Source organism: Pseudorasbora parva, chromosome 15 (assembly GCF_024679245.1).
Source record: "Pseudorasbora parva isolate DD20220531a chromosome 15, ASM2467924v1, whole genome shotgun sequence".
NCBI classification, from domain to species: Eukaryota; Metazoa; Chordata; class Actinopteri; order Cypriniformes; family Gobionidae; genus Pseudorasbora; species Pseudorasbora parva.
This window is the reverse complement of record NC_090186.1, coordinates 22,258,883-22,283,727: the sequence shown is the minus strand read 5'-3', so window position 1 is coordinate 22,283,727 and position 24,845 is coordinate 22,258,883. Positions and strand designations below refer to the sequence as shown.

The window sequence follows — 24,845 nt, the reverse complement described above, 5'->3', positions numbered from 1 at the left end:
ATATTTATTCATTGTTTTTATTTTATTTTATTAATTTAATATTAATTAATTTTTTCTTTCTTTCTCCAACAGGGTGTGACCAATATATCCATTGATAGTTTGTCATCACAAAGTTTCTCATCCAAGCCAGTCAGTTCTTCTTAAAGGGATAGTTCTCCCAAAAATGAAAATTCTGTCATTTAACCTCCAAACCTGTATGAGTTTCTTTTTTTTTTTTTTTTTGCTGAGCACAAAATAAGATATTTGTAAGAATGTTTTGTAACCAAGCAGATAGACCAACCATTCACTACCATAGTAGGGGGGAAAATACTATGGTAGTAAATGGTTGCTCTATCTGCTTTGTTACAAACATTCTTCCAAATTTCTTATTTTGTGTTCAGCAGAACAAAGAACATTATACAGGATTTGAACAACATGAGGACGAGTAAATGATGACAGAATTTCCATTTTTGGTGAACTATCCCTTTACCAGCTGAAACACTGACAAGAAGCAAGAATGCTCCACTGTATCTACTTTGACTGTGTGTGTATTTTCAAAACTAAAGGTGCATTAAAGACATTAAAAAAAAGTGAAGAAAAGTGACAAGGGCTTTGGTCATTTTTTTTTTTATTATTTAAAGAAATTTGAAAATAATTCTTATGAAAATGTATTGTTTGTATGACAAATGTTATAAATGCAGATGATACAATGTGTTCCCTTTATCGAGGGAACTCGCACTGCATCGTAGATGACACATTGGGGAACGCCCTCGGCGTGACGCTGCTGAGTTCATATCAAAAAAGTCCAATCTTGATTGGTGTTGCGTGATGACGTAACGAGTGACGGCATACCCGGAGGTATAAAGGGACGCCCGCACAAGCAAACGCAGCTTCCTGCTTTCAGCGGTCACGCTCTGTGTTCTGTCTGTCTATTTGGTGTTGTTTGTCCCGTAGGGCTTTCAATATTATTAGAGATTATGGCGAGCGAGCAGTTAAGACGGTGTGTGCCTCCCTGTCCGCGTTTCATTTCGAGCACGGACACACACCAGCTCTGTGTGCAGTGTCTCGGCGTGCAGCACGCCCGGGCCGCTCTCGAGGGAGCGGCTTGCGGCGAGTGCGATAAGCTGCCGCTGAGAGTGCTGCGCTCGCGGCTGACGGTCTTTGACGAGGGCGGCCAGCCTCGCGAGCCTCGCGCTTCTGGCCCCGCTGTTGCCGAGGCAGAGCGGCGCCACAGATCGTTCCTCTGACGATTCAGAGGATCTTCCGCCACGTGTGGAAGCCACCGCTGCGGCTTCTTCCCACGAGGAGGAGGATCAGGTGCTCATGCTGTCCGATTCCGAGGGGTCGTTGACGATGAGCACCGAAGCAGGCGCATTGGGGCAGTCGCCACCCCACTCGCAGGCTATGGAGGAGCTCGTGGAGGTTTTGACTCGTGCTGTGGCCAAGTTTAGTTTAGATTGGCCACAAGAAGAGGTGCACGTCCAGCCGCCAAATAAGCTGGACGAGTGCTTCTTCAAGCGCCGAGCCCAGCCTCCACGCCGGGGTCTGCCGTTTTTCCCCGGCGTGGAGGAAAAACCCTTCTCAGCACGTTTGACTACGCCCCCTGCACTTGACTTTGCTAATGTGCTGGGGGCGTCTGAGAAGGGATATGTTGCGCTGCCGAGGGTTGAAGAGGCACTCGCGGGCCACCTCTCACCCGAGAAAGCAGCTTCATTGAAGTCCCCGGCATTGCCCTCGAAACCATGCCGAGAGACATCAAAGCTGGTTCGAAGGGCATATAGTGTGGCTGGTCGCGCTGGTGGGTGCCTGCACACTCTCGCGGTTCTGCAGGCCTACCAAGCGGACTTGTTGAAGGAGCTCGATGAGGGCGAGGGTCCCTCCCCGGAGGATATAACTGAGCTGAGGAAGGCTGCGGATTTGTCTCTCCGCGTCACCAAAGAGGCGGCCCATGCTGTGAGCACCGTCGTATCTCTCGTTTCAAATTAAAGCAGTTGATAATGAAAACTTTAGAAATAAAATTATGCATCTTTTGTTGCTAATTATTTATTATATTATATTAATTATAATCACTTTGAATTCATATACTATGCGCATATAAATCAATCAATCAATCAATCAATCAAACTTTAGTTGTATAGCACCTTCCAACAACCAAAAGCAGGACCAAGGTGTCATGACCCTGGGCTGATCTGTCCGTTCATGTCCTGTCTCTGTCATGTGTTTGTGTTTTGGAGCACTTGGGCTTGCTTTAAGTCACCTTGTGCTTTGCTGTCACTGTGGTGTCTGGTCCCACCCCCTTGTTATTACCTCGTTATTGTTTCACTCTTTCCACCTGTGCTGTACCTATTAGATCTCCTATTTAAGTTCCTCTTGTGTGTTGTCTTGTGCCAGTTCGTTGTTTGGTGTGGCTGTGCAAGCACTCCTCTAGTCTGGTTGTCTGGTTGTCTGGTTGTCTGGTTGTCTGGTTGTCTGGTTGTCTGGTTGTCTGGTTGTCTGGTTGTCTGGTTGTCTGGTATTCTCTGATTCTGGATTTCTGTCCTGTCTTTGTGAGACCAAGCTTTAAGGACTGTTTGCCTTTGGATCTTCTTCTTTTAGTTTTTTTTTTCTGCTACGCTTCTGTTTTCTTTAGGTGGATTCCCTCTGCATCTGGCCCTGGTCTCGCTCTCTAACGCTGCCCACAGATCTCCTTTGCTGCCCTGCTTCACGTGCCATCTGAGCGCCGCCAGTCCTGCCTACTCTGTGCCTCATGCTGCGGTTCTCCGCCTGGTTGATAGTCCTAATATTCTTCGGCAGAAGGCTCTGCTATTGACTCTTGTGTTGCCTTTTTGGATTTTTTTTGTCTGGTCCTGTCCAGATTTTGATAAGACTTGTGACTCCTCTGTTCTGCTGTATCTATCTGGACTATTGTTAGCCAGTTTGGGTTGTTCTGTTTGGTTCAATAAACTGTATTTTGGTGCCTGCAGACTGAGTCCGTGTCCCGATCTGACACAAGGTGCTTTACATTTAAAACAGTAGAACATCTACAATAAATAATACATTAATACATTAAGCAAAAACCAAAGGAACAGTTACACAAAATACAAAAATAAAATTTAAAGTGCCACAGTGTGGTAATGGCCAGTCTAAATAAATGCGTTTTTAACCTGGACTTGAACAGGGCCAGGTCTGTAAGAACACGCAGGTCTACAGGTAAAGTGCTCCAAAGTTTAGGAGCAGCAAAAGCAAATGAACGATCACCCCACTGCTTGCACCGGGACCTCGGAACAACTAGCCTCATCTGGTCAGCCAACCAGAGGGCTCTGTTTGGACGGTAGACACTTAAAACCTCTGATAAATAAGGTGGTGCAAGGCCATTAAGAGCTTTAAAGGCAAGCATTAAAATTTTAAAATCAACACGGTACCGAACCGGGAGCCAGTGGAGGGAACAGAGAACTGGGCTAATGTGGCTGTGTCTAGATGTACTGGTAAGAAGGCGAGCAGCTGCATTCTGTACCAGTTGGAGACGATGAAGTCTCCTGTGTCCGGCGCAATAATTCTGATCTTTCATGTATTCATACTCTTGTGTAATCGACGTGCCTCTAAAACCCGTCTCTTCCGTGATACCCTGAAATTTTGAATATTCCGATCTAACATGATTTCTGACCTGTAAGGTTGCCAGAATAATAATCATACTCTGTTTGATAATAGGCCAGAGGAGAACTGGCTCCCCGACTGAGTCTGGTTTCTCCCAAGGTTTATTTTTCTCCATCATGCCCTGATGGAGTTTTGGTTCCTTGCCACTGTCGCCTTTGGCTTGGCTTGCTCAGTTGGGGACACTAAAACTATGATCAAAGATATTCAACTAATTATACAAATAAAATGTATGAATTAGGTTTTAATTAATTATATAAACTATAATACAGATCTGCCAACATTGTCGCTATATGACAAATTAAAATAAGCTGATAACATCACTGATTTCTCCAGAACGACTGTGCAGCCAAATCTAATTTTGTTGCAATATTATCCTGTTTGACACTGTGAAGCTGCTTTGACACAGTCGTGATTGTAAAAGCACTATATAAATAAAGTCGATCGATTGATTGATTGATTGAAGTGAAGACTGTGTGATGCCAATGTAGAGTGCTTTAACAGAGCTGCCAACTCTCACGCATTGGCCGTGAGACACACGCATTTGAATGGTTTCACACGCTCACACGCCACACTCTTGATTTCTCACGCTGAAGTGTCAACCCTGTCGGTCAAATGCCTGAAAGATAAGTTTATCTATAGATCTACCTGATGAGCCACTCATAATCGATTAGTTATGCTTTCGGTGAGGGGGTAGGGGGTTCAAGATAAATGTGCAACTAAATAAGTGTTGCGCGACCAAAAGCTACATTCCGTTTTGAGTTCTGACGAGAAGCTAACTTCTCTAGTCTCTAGCTCTAGCTAACTATGGTCGCAAGTTCCATCATTAACGTTAAAGGAGTCGGTGTTTCCCGAAACATTGTTCCAACAAACGTTTGCAAACTGCATCACAAAGTTGGTTGGAATGACAGCTCTCGACCTGTGATTAGAAGCAGAGTTTCTTGGTTTCATGACATGTGGACTTAAATGTCCATTTTTTTTAACGAAACAATTCGTAACGAAAATAAATTAGTCAAGCAATGCGCACGCGAGCAGCTCATGACTGGAGTCTCAGAGCGGTTCTGTTTGCGCTTCATCACTGCATGTGTTGTGAGTAACCTGCATCTTTAGCCTAATCTCATATGAGTATCTCATTTAAGTTGCATAAATTTTGTTCTTGCACTGATGTTAAATTTGTAGCCATTTTGCACTTTGACAGCCAGTTTGAGATATAGGCTATATTTCAGAATTTCCCATTGAAATGACTGGGAAAAAGTGTTCCAATAAACCCGAATTCACCCCATGCATACTCTGTGAAATCATAATTACATTGCATTATGTTGCTTGGAACCCCAAATATTACAACATTCTTCATTAACAGTTATTCAGTTATTTGTAACAATCTCTTTGTAAAAAAAGAAGAAGAATAAAGTAGTTTCAATATAGCTAGCTACTTTTTGAAAGTAGTGTAGCTACTTTTTCATAAGGGTAGCTTGAATGCAACTTAACTACTTAAAGTAGTTTTACTACAAACATTTTTTTTAGATCACCCACAGCAAAAAAAAAGAGCCGCACATCAGACAGGACAGACAGATTTTTTCCTTTTTCTTCCCTGTATAAAGTATGCTGTAGGTTGATGATGTATAATCAATTTGTTCTATTTAGAGAAAATCATGGCTCTAGTCAGGGGCGTAACTTCAGTGCAACCCTACCCACATCGCAAACGGGCCACTGGCGACAAAGTGACTCCACATGATATTGTGACACTCACATTTCAAATGAAATGCTCTGGTTTCAGATTCGAAAATCACACGGCATTCGCACTCAACCGCCACGCTTAGGATACTGACCACCTTTTCATCGGAGCATGTGAGCGAAGCAGACTGGTGTGATGCTGCGCTAGATATTCCATTGTATGCCAGTGCTCTCCACTCACACTTTCCTCTAAAATGTGAATTGTTTGATTTAAAAGTAGCAATTTCAAGCTTTCTTTAGACGTATGTTTCATGTTTATGTCATGTGATAAGTATTCAGAGTTCCAGATTCTCTCGCAGACAGAAAGTGCACCGTTTTTATTTTACAAAAGCACAAAGTTTTGTTGTTATTGTAAGTTTATTATAAATTATGTCTCACATTTATCTGTATGACCAAAAATGATATCCGCTATCATGATTAGTGAGGAAAAAAAAAACATCAGAACTCGCCGGCGCGATTGACGAGTGTAACGAAACCTCTTGCCTGTTTCCGGGGCCTTCCAGTTAAGCTGAAATGATAGGCTAAGTCTGTCTGTTTTTAATACATTTCTTGAATACATGTTTTAATTAGGCCTATAGTTATTATATGTGTGCCTTTAAAGCAATAGGCTATGCTATATTTTATAAAGTGTAATAGATGTAACTTGTCTGGAGTGCTATATTGCAGAGCTGGTGCAAACGTATCCATATTGATATGATCAGATCAGACGCTTTCTCTTTAAAATGTCGAATTTGTTGTTGATGTTTTTTTGTTGTTTTTTTTTAATAATAATTGCACAGCACATATTCACATATAGGCGATTCATCTAAACGGTGTCGGGATGTTCATTAACCGTATAACGCTGTGAAGTTAGCCAGTTTTTTTTAACCCCAAAGCAAAGTATGATCAAGAATACGAGCGTGTGTGTTGGAGAGAGATGCACGAAAAAATAACTACCAAACTAAGCTACTGATTTTAGTTGGTCTAAATCATGGGCGGCCAACTAAAATGGTCTAAATCAATTCCATTTGTAGCCTTAAATTAAATAGCTCAGTTTTTTCTTCCTGTATTGGGCATAAGATTAGTAGCCTAATGAATGTGTGCATATTGTGAATTAATTTAATAAACATAATTACCTTTCCCAGTAGCCTTCAATAAATTAACGTGTCTGCGAAAATGATTCATAAAACATAAATATCAGTTAACCAGATTTACTTTCTTCACTGACGAAAATTGTCCCTGACATGGTTTTTAAGCTATTTTTATCAATTTTTTTTGGTCTTCAGAACATATTAAAATGCACATATGTAGATCATAGAAATCAAAATTTTCTCTGGGGTGCATGGCCCCGAACCCCCCTAAATAACTCACATTTGGAATCTCAGTGATTATAAAACCTTGCCTTTATTATGATTGAGGGATGTAGGTCCTATACAGAATAATGCCTTAATATTTGATTTATAAGTAGCAATAAACAGCCAATATCGCAATATAGAATTGGACGCTAAACTAAAGTGTTACCATTTTTGTAATACCCTCACTGGCCTCACTGGGCCCGTCATTACTAAGTTACGCCACTGTCTCTAGTGCTTTAAAATGTGTGTGTCTATAGGATGTATATACAAACCGTCATATAGATGCAAAAAAACAAACAAACAATAGTACCCCATTCAAATGCTGATGCATATATAGAGAGCGCTATTATTAATATTATTTATTTTTGCAATTTATTTTTGCAATTTCTGCTTTGTACGGCAACATTTTGGTTGGCACCACCAAATCTCACTCTAAGTTTTTTTGAAAAGTTGGCAGCTCTGGCTTTAAAATAATCGATGCATGAGCTGATAAAAGTATGAATTGCCTTTTCTAGATCACTGCGGCACAGAAAAGGCTTTAATTTGGCTAAAAGTCGCAGCTGGAAAAAGCTTGCTTTTACTACAAAGTTAATGTGTGTGTGTGTGGGGGGGGGAGCTCAGTGAAAGCGCTGTTGTTCTGTAATTCTGCCACAGAAATACACTAAAAACGGAGAAGAAGAGTTGTGGCTAACAGGGGTATAGCAGTGGTCGGAGGTGAGGAAAAATCTCACAATAAAATAACAATAAATACATTTGCTACTTAACAGATGTGTTTTATTAATGCCTACATCTAGCCCAGCCCTAAACATACCCTAACAATAATGCAGATACGTTAATTAAATGACGCGATATTGATGTGCACATGCCCAGTGCCCGTAGTTGTATCCCTTAACTTTTTCACCGTGCTGGACGTAGTGTGATAACATCACCGTTTCAGAAAATATACTGATTCGCTGTACACACGAAAACGGAAGATGATCGTTTTCAGATTTACCCACTTTGGGACCCGGTTTCGAAAAATATCGGATTCATGCTTCTAAAACGCCGGATCCGTGTGGATGAAACGCTGATACAGTACAAAATGTATACGTATACAGCTAAACGCGTCTCCGTGTGGACTGGGCCTCAGTCAGCAGAAGAAAATCCAGATGAAGTCGTTCAGAATAAAAGTCTTATTTGTGAGCCATCGGGTGTTTAGGAGAGCCATACGTACTGCAGTGCAGCTCTCAGACTGCAGTGCAGCGCTTGAGCGGGCGGAGGGGCTCCAGCACACAGCCCCGTCTCTGAAGCCTGACAGGCCAGCAACATGGAAGCAAGCAGCCGGCATCGGGGATAGCCAGCGTGAGCCAACGGTGGGAGTAATCCAGAGAGCGGCAGTAGTAAAAAATGCCGTGATTCGATGGTAATCCGTTCCGTGAACAGCAAGGATCATGTTCACCGGAGGAAGCCAGGTAAGCTTTGAAGTTAACGAGGACTCCTCCTCTCTTTCCGCATCTCTTGTAGCATTTATTCCGTGGTAACGGAAAAATAGACCACCGTAGATAGGCCGGGATAGATGCTAGGAGAGGTGGCGGCGACTTTGAATATTCATCAATGCCGAATGGGCAAATTGTTTACGGAGTCCAGGATCTTTGTGTGTCTGGCAGTGTCAGGCAATCATAAACCAGCAGCGACGACACATTTTGAATTGCAAATAATATGGACAAAATAAACAACGATACACTCAACAGAAGAGGACGGCAAGCCATACACAGCGGCGCCATCACTCCGTCAACCACATGATAAATGCGCATTGAGGGCCGAATAAATATTAGCCTATATTAATTGAAAAGTAGCCAAAAAGTAATTGTGGTGAGATGAACGAGTGAAAGACATGGGAGGAGCGAGTGAGACGGGGGACGTGATTGTGAAAGAGCATCACTTCGGAGGCATTTAAGGACGAGCGACACCAGTCAAGGACGAGAGAGGACCAGGCCTGGACTTTATGTTGAGTTTTGTTTATGTTTTGTTATGTGTGTGCGGGCAGCCGTCTGTGAGGGGCTGCCCGCGGATTACTTTCATTTTGTTTATTTAATAAAAGTTGTTGAATGTTCACTGGTCTCCTTCCTTCCCATTTCTACAAAGTTTATTAAAGTAATGTAAATATAATACATGCTTTCATAATTCTTTTAAATTATGTGTATTCATTTGAGATTTTTGTGAACCTATAATTATTAGGCATGTTTCTTTGATTCACATCATGCACTGATATAGCCAGATCATCTTTCAGCTGCCTTCTCTCAATCATCAGAAGAGAAGTGAATCAAACGGACCCTGTGATTGGCTACTTGCCGCACGTGTCACACTTTCAGGTGCACACGCTTCAGAATTGATCGCTAACTCTGGATTAAACCTGAGTTACAAAAGAGTAGGTTTATGAATGTAGTGAAGGAGGATATGAAGGTAGTCGGTCTGAGAGAAGAGGATGCAGGAGACAGGGCTAGATGGAGGCAAATGTAACACGTTATAATAACGTTCAGTTGTAAGTCATTTATAAGTGGTTAGTTCATGATGAACTAATAATTTACAAAACATTCATAAATGATTATCAAGTGATATGCAAACATTTTATGAATGTTTTGTAAATTCCGTTACAAGTCATTTACAAGTGATTAGTAAATAATTAACTAATGATTTATGAAACATGACTACATGTTCATTGATTAATGAGTGATTTGTTAATTATTTTACTTATATTTAGTAGATTCAGACTCAGTTAATGATGAACTAATAATTTATAAAACATGACTGCATTTCATAAATGTTACTTTTTTTGTAGATTCAGTTATAAATTATTTACAAATTATTAGATAATGATAAACTTATAATTTACAAATCATGATTATACATTCATAAATTATTAATATGCTAATGATTAAAAAATCTGTCATAAGTTAGGCCTGTCTTTAAAAAAATAGCATTTCATAAAATAATCAAACAGATCCCTAGTAAATGGTTAAGTTATTAGTTAATATATTATTAATCACTGAAATGTCAATATACCATTATCTCAATAAATTGTTAATCATGAACAATTAAATGATGATCAAACCATTAAAATGATGAGTAGCCTATAATGTATTGATGCATATCCTAATGCATCAGATCAAGACACATTTAATTCTTTGCATTTGTAGACATGATTATATAAATATAAATAGGCTACTTTTTATTGCAAAAATTGACCAATAACAGCATAAAAGTTTTAGCTCATGTTGCATTCCAAGTTTTCTGAAGTCATACGATATCTTTATGTGAAGAACAGAGTTGATCTTAATGTTTTAATCATTGAAATGATGGTCCCTTTATGAACTTATATTTCTCATATATATCATTTAAATAATACTCTCGACTCAATCCCAACTCGGCATGACGCAATCAGTCACATGCAACATGAGAGCCAATGGCATTTTACAATCAAAGCTGATGTGATCACGCAATTGGTTACACGACAGTCAATGCTGTCAAGGCTGACGTGAAGTTTCTTCCGGGTGGCAAATGTTGAAATGTGTTAATCATTAAAGGGGGAGTGAAACACTCAGTTTCAGTCAATCTCATGTCAATCCTGAGTACCTATAGAGTAGTATTGCATCCTTCATATCTTCGAAAAGTCTTTAGTTTTATTATATTTATAAAAGAAATATGGGCTGTACCGAGTCTTTCCGGAAAAAAAAGAGCTCCTGGAGGCGTATCGTGTGGGCGGAGCTAAAGAATGACGAGCGCAAAGCGGTGACGTCCTCAAGCGTGGAGAAGCCCATTGCTATCGATCTCAGCTAATAGATATATGATCCAGAATCAGATCCGGAGGCTGAAATAAATTGAACTGGAGAAACAGCAACAGCAGGACGTCCGTGTCTGTGGTATGTACTGTATTTAGTGACCTGTTTTCATAATTTGTGTGTCTTTACTCGCAGTTTATGAGGACATGATTCGGTTTATGGACTATTGTATGCAACTAAACCTTAGCAGTAGCAAGCAAAACGGTTTTGCACGTCAGACTAGTTTAACGTTATACATAGATGATCTCATTGGTTATACGTTATACAACAATGGAGTCCGTTAGCGTATTTGAATGACGAAGCATGCAATCGTGTCGTTTACTGATGTTTACTCACGCGACAACAGCATAGACATTTGAAGCAGTTTTACTCACCGGCTGCTTCCAAAGCAGGACCAAACCTTTATCACTGGGACCGCTCCGTCAAAAACACACTTCTTTGGTATGATTTGGTAAAGCCCTGACAGCAGTGAACGGTGGAGATCCACTTTGCGATGCGACTAAAGTGGTGTTGTGAAGCTTCCAATCATTTCTGCTTTCAAATCGGTTCAAATGCAGCGCTGCCTTCCCGGAATGCTGTGCTGAAGCGCTGAAGTCGCTTGACGTCAACCATAGGAATAAAGTGGAGCGCGGCGCAACCATAGGGCGCGTCAGAAGTGTTCACGGATGACTGGATCTGCACCTGAGAGTGTTTATGGGCGTGCATTTTCTCTCTCGCTCTAGTCATGCGCGCGCGCGCGCCCTACCGGGAGAAGAGCCCGTACAGCCCATACAAGGACCTTCCGCTCTGTTCACATCAAGTCGAGCCATACTCGAAAAAAACTTTCCGAAACTTGTGAGAAACCAGAAGGAGTATTTTTAACACAGAAATACTCCATCAAACGTCCAACATTAGCTTTTGCAACTTTGTCTATGTTTAGGATGGGAATCCAAGTCTTTAACAGTGTAAAAAGCTCAGTATGCATCAGTAAATAACTCAGTAAAAAGCTTTTATTCTTGTTGAGATGCGTCACTTCCGATTGTCTCTGGGTTCCCTTTTTCTTCCCAGCACGAGGGTGGTTGGACTGTGGCTGTACGGCAGCTTTATGCGGGCCTAAAAGGCGATTTCTCTGGTGACTGTTACGGCGGCTAGTTGTGGGAACCGTTTAGTCTCTTAATTTGACGAGTGGCTCGGATGTTTAGCTTCTTTCAGGCATGCGTATATCAGAGTATACGACGACCAATAAAAGTGTTACTGTTCAGAATGTGTGTGACTGACTTCATCCGTGGGTAAGTTTTTATTATATGAAGTTACAGGTATTTTTTGTTTAGGCATTAACTGGGAAAGTGTGTATGATTTTAGCTTATTTCAGGCATTTGTATATCAGTTTATGCGGTGCTACAGGATCATAATGAAAACAAACGACCAATAAATGCTACCGTTCTTTTGGGGTCTGATTGACCCGATTCCGTCATTGGGTAAGTCTTTTCCCTATGAAGCTGAGATCATTGGGCATTTATGTGGGTGTTTAACCATTGTTTCATTCTTAAGGTGTTCTGAGACCTTTTTCGCCCTCTGCCGTTTTGTCAATATTGAAACGCGAGGAATCACCATTGTCCTATAACCTAAGTTTCTTTCGGGTTTTGTTGTTTGTTTATTTATTTTGAGATTATTTGTTAGGGGGATTTGTAGTTTTTTTGTAATACATTTTTTGGGTTTATTATTGTTATTATTACTTTTCAGATGTGCTTGTATTGATTTTATTTATTTTGGTTTCTTCTAATTGTTATTTGTGTGTGTGTGTGTGTGTGTGTGTGTGTGTGTGTGTGTGTGTGTGTGTGTGTGTGTGTGTGTGTGTGTGTGTGAGAGAGAGAGAGAAATTGTAACACTTGTTTTGTAATTTGTTTTCATTTGTAACGGGTAAGAAAGATCTACGAATGATGTGTAAAACATTTACAAGTGATGAATAGTCTACACTTTAGACTAGAGGATGCAGAAAGCATTGTAAATGCCTTGTATGCATGTACAGATCATTTGTAATGGGTGATAAAGATTTGTAAATGATTTATTCATTCATTTACAACATCATCTCTAACAAATGATGAACACTTTGTAGAGTGTACTTTAATGTAAATGCTGACAGGCGAGGGTATAGACAGCTGTCTTCTCTGACACACATGGAGTCTTTAACGTGCACCTGATGCTTCACTGGAGGGTAAAACCAGTTCACGTTATCACTAGACTCCTCACAGAACACAAGTCTGCACCATTGAGTGAAAGGATTTAACTTAACGCTCTGCAATCCCCTGACTTTAAGTCATTCTACATAAACTAGTAATTTATCATTCTTTAAAAAAATTGCTTTAGCATAAATGCATTTTGTGAGTATTAACAGACCAGCTTAAAAATGTAATGATGCATCAATAAATTATATATTCATTATTTACTAATGGTTTGATCATCATTTGTTCATGATTAACAATTATTTATTGAGATAATGGTACACTGACATTTCAGTGATTAATAATATATTAACTAGTAACTTAATAACCATTTACTAAGGATCTGTTTGATTATTTTATGATATGCTATTTTTAAAGATAACTTACCACAGATTTGCAGATTGTTAGCATATTATACTTGATAATTTATGAAAGTATAATCATGATTTGTAAATGATTAGTTTGTCATTTTCTAATTACTTGTAAATCTGAATCTACAAAATACCAAAAATTAACAATTTAGTGACGTTTATTAAATGCATAGACAATGTCATTAGTTCATCATTAACTAATCAATTGTTAATCACTTATAACTGAATCTTCTAAATATAAGTAAAATAATTAACAAATCACTCAATAATCATTTATGAATGCATAGACATGTTTCATAAATCATTAGTTAATCATTTACTAATCACTTGTAAATGACTTGTAACGAAATTTACAAAACATTCATAAAATGTTAGCATATCACTTGATAAGTTACCTTCATCATGAACTAACCACTTATAAATGACTTACGTTACTTGACTTAACTGAACTTTATTATAAAGTGTTACACTGAATCTTTGGTTAGTTGTAAGGAAAACTATCGAGCTCTAACCTATAGTTTAAACTGATGATCGTTTGCTCTATACTCGCGTTTTCCTCTATTAACTCCAGTCACGCAGCAGCTCTTCTGCCACTCAGCCCCGGCTGAGGTGGCGTGTTCCGGTGGGAAAGTGACATTGATGCATTCCCTCTATATGTAGCAACAGAGACTCTAGCGCTGGGAGAAATGTAATACATGGAGTGGACCACAGTGTACTGTGGAGCTTACAGAGACTTCCACAATCAGAGCAGTTTTCTGTTCAGAAAAGTTTTTAACTGTTATGTTTTGATCGATTGTTTGTATTACACTGTACTGTCAAAGAGCACCATCTTTCCGGTGAGACGTTAAACCGAGGTCCCGACTCTCTTTGGTCGTTAAAAATCCAAGGATGTCCTTCCATAAAGAGTAGGGGTGTAACCCCGGCATCCTAGCCAAATTTGCCCATTGGCACCTGTCCATCATGGTCTCCTAATAATCCCTATATAATGATTGGCTTAATGTGCTGGTGTGTGGTGAGCGTTCTGGCACAATATGGCCGTCGCTGCATCATCCAGGTGGGTGTTGCACATTGGTGGTGGTTGAGGAGATTCCCCCTTCTATGTAAAGCACTTTAAGTGCCTAGAAAAGCACTATATAAATGTAACGAATTATTATTATTATAATTATTATTATTATTATTATTATTATTATTATTATTATTATTATTATATATTCTATTTACTTGTTATTCTTTTTTCTTTTCTTTTTTATAAACGTGGTGTTCACAAGACGAAACTGCCTCTTTATGGTCATTTTACAGTTTGCGCACCAGAGAGAGAGTTGTCGGCGATTTTTCCTCCTGTAGAGTCATGCAGTGTGAAACCTCCGATCCATCGCTGATCCACTGTGCCGTGTGAACCCAGCAGAAAATGAACGCTAACCCAGATAGTCATGTAGTATGAAAAGAGCAGTGACCCGACGAGATTAAAAATAATGCAGTCTGAACCAGGCTTTATGGTAAATATAAATTATTTTGTGTTACCTATGAGAGGGAGCAATTCACCTTTACTTCACATTAATTAATTGGTAGGCTATATGACTATCAGAAATAAGACTACACAGAAATGGAAACTGAGCTACAGGTAGCCCTAATACACATTAAATGTACATACGCAATGCTGATGTTAACATTAAAGGTGGGATAAGTGTTATTTTTCAAAACCATTTTAGAAAAAGGACACGGGCCGAGTGGAATAACAAACTTGTAGCCAATCAGCAGGTAATCGGGGCGTATCTACTATTGATGGTGAGAAGAGCGCTCACTCTCGCTCTGTGCACATCATTATTCAAAACACACAAGTCATACATGACGGACATTAGCCGACAACTAGTCTAATATATGCTGCTTGACTATGCTCGTGTGTCATGTTCACTTGTTAGTCCATTTGCGATCGTATTGTGGCTCACTTCAGCGATGATAAAGACCTGTTAATTTCCACACCGTATGGAGCATATAAATCTCTTCACTGTGAGCTTCAAGCATCAGCTCACACAATGTCTCCGACAAGTAAGATACTATACTCCTAATATATGTTTATTTACTCTTTTCATGATCTATATAAACCTTATCCAGTCATAATTATAATATGTGGTTAGCTGGACTGTCGTGCTTGTGTTCTATAGAGTTGTTCATGAGAACAGTTTGATCGCTATCTCTAATCTTGTCATAATTGTAATATGTCGTTATCTGGACTTTCGGCTCGTGCTATGGAGTGTTCATGAGAACAGTTTGTGATTTTGTGATCGCTATGACTCTAATCTTGTCATAATTGTAATATGTCGTTAGCTGGACTGTGTGCTTGTGTACTATCGAGTTGTTCATGAGAACGGTTTGTGTGTGTTTTTGTGATTGCTGTAACTCTAATCTCGTCATATTTGTAATATGTTGTTATTTGGACTGTCTTGCTCGTGTACTATCGAGTTGTTCATGAGAACGGTTTGTGTTTTTGTGATAGAAGGGATGACTTTTTCATTGAATATTCGACCTGGATTAGATACACAGAGATTCTGCCATAGCCGTTGATGCCTCTGTGTTTACGTATGTGTGGGGCGGCGCTATCAAAATAGGGGCGAGACCCTTTTGGAATAGGGGCGTGTTTGTTTTGGTGATTTGAAACATCAACAACGGTTACCAAATAGCACTTACCCCACCTTTAACTATTTGAAAACAAAGTGTAATTTGCACGGTTTGACGTGATATGATAAGCAATAGATTTAACTGTCACGATTCAATTTTAGCTTTTTTCCCCGTTAGTTGGTCAGAACAAAAGTGGATGTTGGGTGACATTCTTATGTCGGTAATACTTTCAAACGGTAGAATCTGTGATTCTGAAGGTGCTTTCACACTAGCACTTTTGGGGCCTCCTTTATAAACGTTGCATACACACAAAATAATGCGTAAGCCACTCTCTACACAATAATTGGTATTCATAAAAAGCTAACTTGATGGGAAAATGTGCGGTCCTTCATGCAAGCTCTGACCCAGGCATACGCAGAAAAAATGGGTGAAAGGAGAAATGGCGACACCGTCGGCAGATGGAAGAAACACGTGAAAGTGTGTGAAACTGTAAAATAAATGTAGAAAAAATTGTGTAAAAGAAATAGCAATTTCCTAATAATGGTGTTCCTAATAATCATTTAGGTGAGTGTAGATGTAATTAGATAATCACTAATTCTATATATATATATATATATATATATATATATATATATATATATATATATATATATATATATATATATATATATATATATTTATATAATTAGTGATTATCTAATTACATCTACACTCACCTAAAGGATTATTAGCAACACCATACTAATATGATAGATAGATAGATAGATAGATAGATAGATAGATAGATAGATAGATAGATAGATAGATAGATAGATAGATAGATAGATAGATAGATAGATAGATAGATAGATAGATAGATAGATAGATAGATAGATAGATAGATGTAGGCTATTAATTGTCGACTGGGGAAAGTACTAAAAAACTCTTCATCAGCTACAGAATAATGGTATTCATGCTTATGCCTTTAGTTTTGATTTTATTTTTGATAAAATAAATGTATGACATAGCCTATATCTCAAACATTCAGAAAGAAAATAAGAAATTCTCCTCAAGAGGGGTCAGCTCTGGTGTCCACTTTCCCCCACCCATGGCACACACACTCTGGTGATGGAGCACTAGACGCTTTTTTGCCCCGACTTTGATGTCCGACCATTTCTTTTTTATTTTGCTGAGGTTGTGCTACAGCATTTACAGCATCTGCAAAATTTTGCCAGTCAAGTGCCTTTTTGGCATTAGTAATGCCCAAACTGTGCCTTTCTCTTCGCGCTTGAAAAACTCAGTCAGTTACAGAATCGTGCCAAAACTGTAAGTGCAGCTAAAAGAAAGACAGAACTGAACAAATCTGTTTATTTCGTCAGCTTTTTTTGCCCTACGCACACAACAAGTCATTTAGACATTTGCAACAGTTTATTTTTTTACACAAAGGCTGGTTTTACACGGTCAAACTATTTCGCAGTTTCTGACTCTGTTGTTTTCACTTGCAAATCGATGTTCACAGGCATGCCGTGCAATGCTTTTGGCCGTATTTTGGCGAAAGAAACTTGTCAAAAGGGTAAGCACAGAAAAATGGAAGTCAGAAGAATACAGATCATATTTATTTTGCATTAACATAAATCTGCAGTTTCACAATCAATGGCATAGATTTGGTTTGAACATTGCCTGTTTTTTGTTTTTTTTAATATTCCTAATTTTACGGAAAATAACACTAATTTTTTACAGTATTTTCTTGTAACTTTGAAAATTCCAAAAAATATCTATAAATAAACAATATGACTAGTTATTTTAGGGATTATATCATTAATGACAAATTACAGTAATTCTATACTAGAGGTGATTTTTATGCTAGAGGTGAAGCATCGATTGACGGATAGACAACTACTCTGTAAGTGTTTGTAACTTTTCTCATTTGATTGTTTGTTCATTTGTTGTTGGATAAGTGTGTCTGTGTAGTGCAGTGGTGTGTATTATTAGTTTTGGTGTATTCTCGCGGTGTGTGTGGGAGTTAGCATTTGTTTGGTCATTGCCACGTTGTGATTGAGCGTTTGTTGGGGGCGTGGCCAGCGAGGTATTAAAAGCCTTGTGTGTTTGTAGCATTTGGCTAGAGGTGAAGCATCGATTGATTGATAGACAACTACTCTGTAAGTGTTTGTAACTTTTCTCATTTGATTGTTTGTTCATTTGTTGTTGGATAAGTGTGTCTGTGTAATGCAGTGGTGTGTATTATTAGTTTGGTGTATTCTCGCGGTGTGTGTGGGAGTTAGCATTTGTTTGCTCATTGCCACGTTGTGAGTGAGCGTTTGTTGGGGGCGTTCCCAGCTGCTTTCAATAACGATACTCAGGTGAGTATAAATAGCGTGATAGTCTGCGGCTGCGGAAGCGGCAGTGTGAAGCCCTCCTTGTGTGAAGACTGACGAGTGTAAAGACCTCAACTCTTCCCTGTGCAACTCCTCCCGAGCAAGGACCCCGGCAAGGCACTTGAGTATCATCTTCCTTTTCATTATTTTTGTTCGGTTCTTTTCTAATTCCGATCTGGCCTTTTCTCTGATCTGTATTCACCATGTGCTTTCAAATCTCAACTATTACTACTAGCACTCGTAAATCACGCTCTGTACGGACGAGATGCCGCAATCGTAATAATTTGCGCTATATCCTAACCAGTGTTGTGCAAGTTACTTCCAAACTGTAATATATTATAGATTACTTATTACTGCTATTTAACCTCCTAATCCGCACCGGATTGTGGGCGGGGAGTCTGACGCAAGTGGGCGTGTCTCTACTTATAATTACTTTTGTTTTATACAAACTGTTCAATCAACTATCACAAACTATGCATCATTTGAAAGCTAAAACACTCAAGATTCATGTTCTGAATTTGTTTTTGCAATAAATACACCAGAGAGGAAAGGGTTAAATTAAATGCTAAAGCAGTGGCTATTTAAACATTAGCATAATGAACGCGGTACTCATCTTTCATCTCCTGACGTTCAGATCAGACCGGACGAATCCACAAAACAACAGCATACATGTCTGTGTAAGAGTCCACTCTTCAAAATGCATCCCACTTTTAATCCAAAACAACGAAAAAATAAGGGGAAAAAACGTCTCAGGTTACGTATGTAACCCTAGTTCCCTGAGGGAACGAGACGCTGCGTCGAAACGCTGTGAGAACGCCTCTGCGTTAATGCGTCGTGAAGCGCCTGTAGAACCATTCCATCGGAAAAAAGATCGATCGTCGGCGTGATGACGTCATCGACCGGAAGCTATAAAACGTCCGTGAAAACAAACAGGAACTAACTTCTGATAAAGCCTGAAGTAAGTGATCACGGACACGCCGGGAGTATGGCAGAGCGACGCAGCGTCTCGTTCCCTCAGGGAACTAGGGTTACATACGTAACCTGAGACGTTCCCTTTCGGGGAACTCGAGCTGCGTCGAAACGCTGTGAGAACGCTTATACCCACATCGCCATAGGACCAAGTGTCTCGTATGTGTGAAACCGAACCGCACACGGTTACGAGAGAACCTGTGCCCCTACTGTAGATGCCAGGTCTAGCTCGTAGAACCTGACGAAGGTAGAAGGAGACGACCATCCGGCCGCGTTACATATATCATGGAGGGAAGCCCCCGACAAAAGTGCTTTAGAAGCAGCCATACCCCTGGTAGAATGTGCCCGGACAGCCAAAGGAGATGGCTGCCCGGCAGCTTCATAAGCAAGTGAAATGGCCTCGGCCACCCACTTGCTCATCCTCTGCTTGGATACAGGAGCCCCCTTCTTAGGGGGTCCGAAGCAAACAAACAATTGTTCAGTTTTTCTCCACAGGGCAGCTCTGTGGACATAAGTATCCAGTGCCCTCACCGGACACAGCAGATTTAATCTTTCCTGGTCTGACGTCAAGAATGGAGGAGGACAGAAGGCTTGTAGAGTGATGGGGCCCCGTGGGCTCGTAGGAACCTTGGGGACATAACCCGGCCTGGGATGCAGAAATGCTTTCACCATCCCAGGCGCGAACTCTAGACATGAGGGCCCTACTGACAGGGACTGAATATCTCCTATCCTTTTAAGAGATGAAATGGCCAAAAGGAAGATAGTTTTCAGGGTGAGGAACTTATCCGAAACCTCCTCCAAAGGTTCGAACGGAGGTCCGGACAAGCCCCTCAAAACAATGGCCAAGTCCCATGCCGGGACCCTCGAGTGCATAACTGGCCTCAACCTTAATGTGCCACGAAGGAAGCGTGTAATTAGAGGGTGTCTTCCCAAAGACACTCCACTGCAAGGGACGTGGACAGCGCCCAAGGCCGCCACGTACACCTTAAGTGTGGAGGGGGTCAACCCTGCAGAGAACCTTTCCTGCAGGAACTCCAGCACTGTACCAACCGGGCAGTTAACTGGATCCCACTGGCGTTCTCTGCACCAAGCTGAGAAAAGTCTCCATTTCAAAGCGTACAGCTTCCTCGTGGACGGAGCTCTGGAGTGTAGGATGGTCTCTACGACCTCGGCCGAGAGACCCTCCTCTATGAGCCTAGCCCCCTCAGAGGCCAGGCCCACAGTTTCCACATCTCCGGGCGTGGGTGCAGGAATCTCCCGCCCGCCTGAGAGAGTAGATCCCTCCTGGTCGGAATCTCCATCGGAGAGCCTTCCAGGAGAGATATCAGGTCCGAAAACCATACTCGGGTCGGCCAGTTCGGGGCCACTAGGAGTACCTGGGCCCCGTCCCGGCGTACCCTCTCCAGAACTCCTGGAAGCAGAACAATCGGGGGGAAGGCGTACAGAGGCAGCCTCGGCCACTCCTGTACCATGGCATCCAGCCCCAGCGGAGCCGGATGGGTCAGAGAAAACCACCGCGGGCAGTGAGAGTTCTCTGCCGAAGCGAACAGGTCTATCTCTGCTTTCCCATAAACCTTCCATAGGAGCTCCACCACCTCTGGGTGGAGTCTCCATCCCCCGGGCCTCGGCCCCTGTCTCGACAGGTTGTCTGCTTCCTGGTTTAGGGCCCCCGGGATATATACTGCCTTGATTGACAGCAATTTCCCTTGGGCCCACAGGAGGATCCGATGTGCCAATTTGTCCAACGGACGAGACCTCAGACCCCCCTGGTGATTTATATAGGCCACCACGGACGTGTTGTCTGTTCTGACTAGTACGTGGTGGCCCCTGAGGTCGGGCAGGAACTGTTTCAATGCAAGAAACACTGCGAGCATCTCCAGCCGATTTATGTGCCAGTGCCGCTGATGTTCCTGCCATAGACCCTGGGATGAGCGACCACTCATGGTCGCCCCCCAGCCCGTGAGGGAGGCGTCTGTCGTTAGCGTTACGCGACGAACATGAGCCCCCAACACGGGACCCTGAGATAAAAACCCCGGGTTTTTCCACATGACCAGAGCACGTAGGCATCGCCGCGTGACTTTGATCGTGCGGAGCGGATTTCCCCTCGGGGAGAACCCTTGTGTTTTGAGCCACCACTGCAGTGGCCTCATGTACAGTAGGCCAAGAGGTATCACGTTGGACGCTGCTGCCATGAGACCTAACAGTTTCTGGAACTGTTTCACAGTGACGGCTCGGCCTAGCTTCTGTTCTTTGGCGGCTGCCAGGATCGACGCTATGCGTGTTGGCGATAATTGCGCCCACATAATTATCGAGTCCCAGTCCACACCTAGAAAAGTGGTTCTCTGAGCCGGAGAAAGCACACTCTTCTTGGCGTTCAGCCTCAACCCCAGCTTCGACATATGGGCGAGAACAGCATCTCGATGCTGAACCGCCATCTGCTCTGTATTCGCTAGAATCAGCCAGTCGTCGATGTAGTTCAGTATGCGGATGCCCTGAAGACGCAGCGGCGCCAGAGCTGCATCCACACACTTGGTGAACGTGCGGGGTGACAGTGCTAGACCGAAGGGAAGTACACGATATTGGTATGCCTCTCCCCCGAAGGCAAACCTCAGGAACTTCCTGTGATGTGGACGGATGGAGACATGAAAATACGCATCTTTGAGGTCTATGGTGACAAACCAATCCTCCGATCTGACCTGCGCTACAATCTGTCTGAGTGTAAGCATCTTGAATTTGAGCTTGGCCACCGAGCGATTCAATAGCCGCAGATCTAATATCGGGCGTAAGCCCCCATCCTTCTTCGGCACGATGAAGTAACGGCTGTAAAAGCCAGACTCCCTGCTGGGAGGGGAAACCCTCTCTATAGCCCCTTTTTGCAGGAGTGTCTCTACTTCCTGTGCCATTACCAGAGCCTGCTCCGGGCCCACCACTGTAGGTAGGACACCGCAGAAAGGAGGTGGCCGACTTCTGAATTGAATGGCATACCCCTTTTCTACTATCTGCAGGACCCACTGAGATATATTTGATAGACGTTTCCATTCGTCTAGAAAATCTACTAAGGGAACCAGCCTCTCGAGGCTGGCCTCTGGTGTATTTTGAGCAACAAGCACAGTGCCCTGAAGCGGCGGACCGGCAGGGAACAACTGACTTGACTGCTCGGGGACCCCCCGAAGGGGGTGCGGACCACCCTCGGGTGGCCCGCGGAGACCGACTGCGCCCCGGCATTGCGGCAGGGTTGGCAGCGCGGCCCCCCGAGGGTGCCGTAGGGAAACGGGTACCGTAGGCAGGGGTAAGCACCGTTTCCCTACGGGGGGAACCACCCTCAGCGTCCTGACGCTTCTGGCGTCAGGAACGCTTCGACGAAGCCTTCTTGGCGATCAGGACTGTCCGCAGATCAGCCCTGCCCCTCGAAGGCTTCGTCTGAGAGCGCCGCCCCTGGTCCCCGCGCTGAGGGGGAGCCCGAGCGGCGACGCTCTGCTTTTGTTGTGCCCTGTGAGCTGAGCTCGTACTCGGCTTGGGCTGCCTGATGTCAGCGGCAGCCCCAGGGACCTGGACTCGGAGAGGGAGAAACTGCTTCAGCGCCGCAGCTTGTTTCTTTGACTCCTGGAACCTCTCGGTGACAGTGTGTACTGCGTCACCGAAGAGGCCACCAGGAGACAGCGGCGCGTCGAGCAGAAAGCTCTTCTCCCTCTCTTTGATTTCGGTGGGGTTGAGCCATAAATGTCTCTCCGTAGCCACTAATGCTGCCATCGAGCGGCCAACACATCTGGCCGTCTCTTTGGTGGCCCGGAGAGTTATATCAGCTGCTGTTCTAAGCTCATTTATGACGTCACCCCCCACTTCATCGCGTCCATCTAGATCCCTGAGCAGGTCAGCCTGATACGCCTGCATAATTGCCATGGTGTGAAGGCATGCAGCAGCCTGACCTGCCGCCGAGTACGCTTTGCCCACCAGTGCCGACGTTGTTTTCAATGGTCTGGTGGGCAAAGTCGGGGCCTTTAGGGACGATGCCGAGGAAGGCGAGAGATGGCTCGCAAGCGTCTCTTCTACCTTTGGCATCGCCCCATAGCCGTAGTGCTTCAGCCCCATGATGTTACTATAGACCGTAGTCTGAGGGCTGAACACACGGTATGATGCCGGTCTCCTCCATGATGTTGCCACCTCGGTGTGCAAATCATGGAAGAATGGCAGGCCCCGCCGCTGAGGTTCTGAAGCGCGAGCGGGCAGGAATCTTTCGTCTAATTTACTAGAACGTCTCTTTCCTGCCTCAGATCTTTCTACGGGCCAGTCAATGTTTAATCTGGCCACGGCTCGCGTTAGAACCTCAACGAGCTCATCACTCGCAGGAGACTGAAGTGGCGAATCTTCAGTCGCGATGCTCTCAACGTCCACCTCCTCGGAGCTGGATAGTTGGAGCACCGGCGGCTCTCTCGGGGGGGAAGAAACCGCAATGCGTGCTTCCAAGCCCCGAGAAGAACCGCTGGATGGAGCGGGTGAGGGCAGAGATAAGGCAGCGCCCGTCTCAAACCCCTCCGCAACATCCAATTGTGAACCCCACGACTGCAGCCTCCGCTCTGCCACGGCAGCAGCGGGACCAGAGCCGCGGGGAACACGAGCCGAGGCACCCTCCTCGAAGAGTGCCCGGCGGGAGCGCAGCGTTCTCAGTGGCATACGCTCACAGTGCTCGCAAGCAGCCCCCTCGAGGGCTGCCTGGGCATGCTGCGCTCCCAAGCAGGCAACACAAAGAGAGTGTGTATCCCCACTCGTGATGTAGCGTGGGCAGGGATGAACACACCTCTTAAAGTTACTGCTTTCGCTCGCCATTTCTCTATCTATTTTATTTTCTCTTTTTTGTAAAATATATGGAATATTTAACAAAGGGTGGAAAAACTCTTTCAATAGACAGACAAAAACACCAAATAGACAGACAGGTTCACACAGATCGCTTACTGAAGGCACAGAAGCTAGTTCCTGTTTGTTTTCACGGACGTTTTATAGCTTCCGGTCGATGACGTCATCACGCCGACGATCGATCTTTTTTCCGATGGAATGGTTCTACAGGCGCTTCACGACGCATTAACGCAGAGGCGTTCTCACAGCGTTTCGACGCAGCTCGAGTTCCCCGAAAGGGAACTAAAAATCCTCCGTTGTTTGCATAAGCGCTTTGCATTAAGAGTCATCAATCATGTCCATTTTCAATGAAATAGCGATTATAATCATTATTTTGACAATCTCCCCTGCACTGTGGACTGTTCCGGTCATATTAAACCCTCCCAAGTCTCTCTCCTTCAATCACAAGCTTACTAGGACACATCCTAGAAAGGGAGCGCGTCACTGGGTGATACATCTGTCAGTCAAACTCGCCGGTCCTTTTAGTTAGATAAGCCTGTCAATGCCTAGCCAATGCATAGCCAGCATAGATTTGATTGATGGATGTAGTAACAAATCAAAAGACAATATTTTGCGTAGTTTTTGTAAGAGATGTCGTAAGAAGCATTGGTGAATACCTCATGCTTACTTAGCGTCGTCTTCACAGTATTCATTAGTATCCAGCGCCTGCCAGTGTGAAAGCGCACACACTTACCATACACAACGCGCAGACTAAATTAGAGACTGTTTTTATCAACTAAATGAGTTTTTTTTACACTTGTAAATTCTGTAAATAGTTGTTTTAGTTATCAGGGACTGCAAATGCATTATAACTAGCCGTTTATTGCAGATTTATTTGAATAAAAACGTCTCGGTTACGTATGTAACCCTCGTTCCCTGAGGAGGGAACGGAGATGTAACGTCAATGACTGACGAATGGGGGTTTCGCTTAGAAGCCTATCATCTCCGA

General features: G+C 42.9%; 1 protein-coding gene across 8 annotated transcripts in view; it reads right to left on the bottom strand.

Moving 5' to 3' along the window:
- Nucleotides 1-24,845, bottom strand: part of tshr (thyroid stimulating hormone receptor) — a 258,468-nt gene that overhangs the window by 206,612 nt on the left and 27,011 nt on the right. The gene's annotated exons all lie outside the window — the stretch shown is intronic.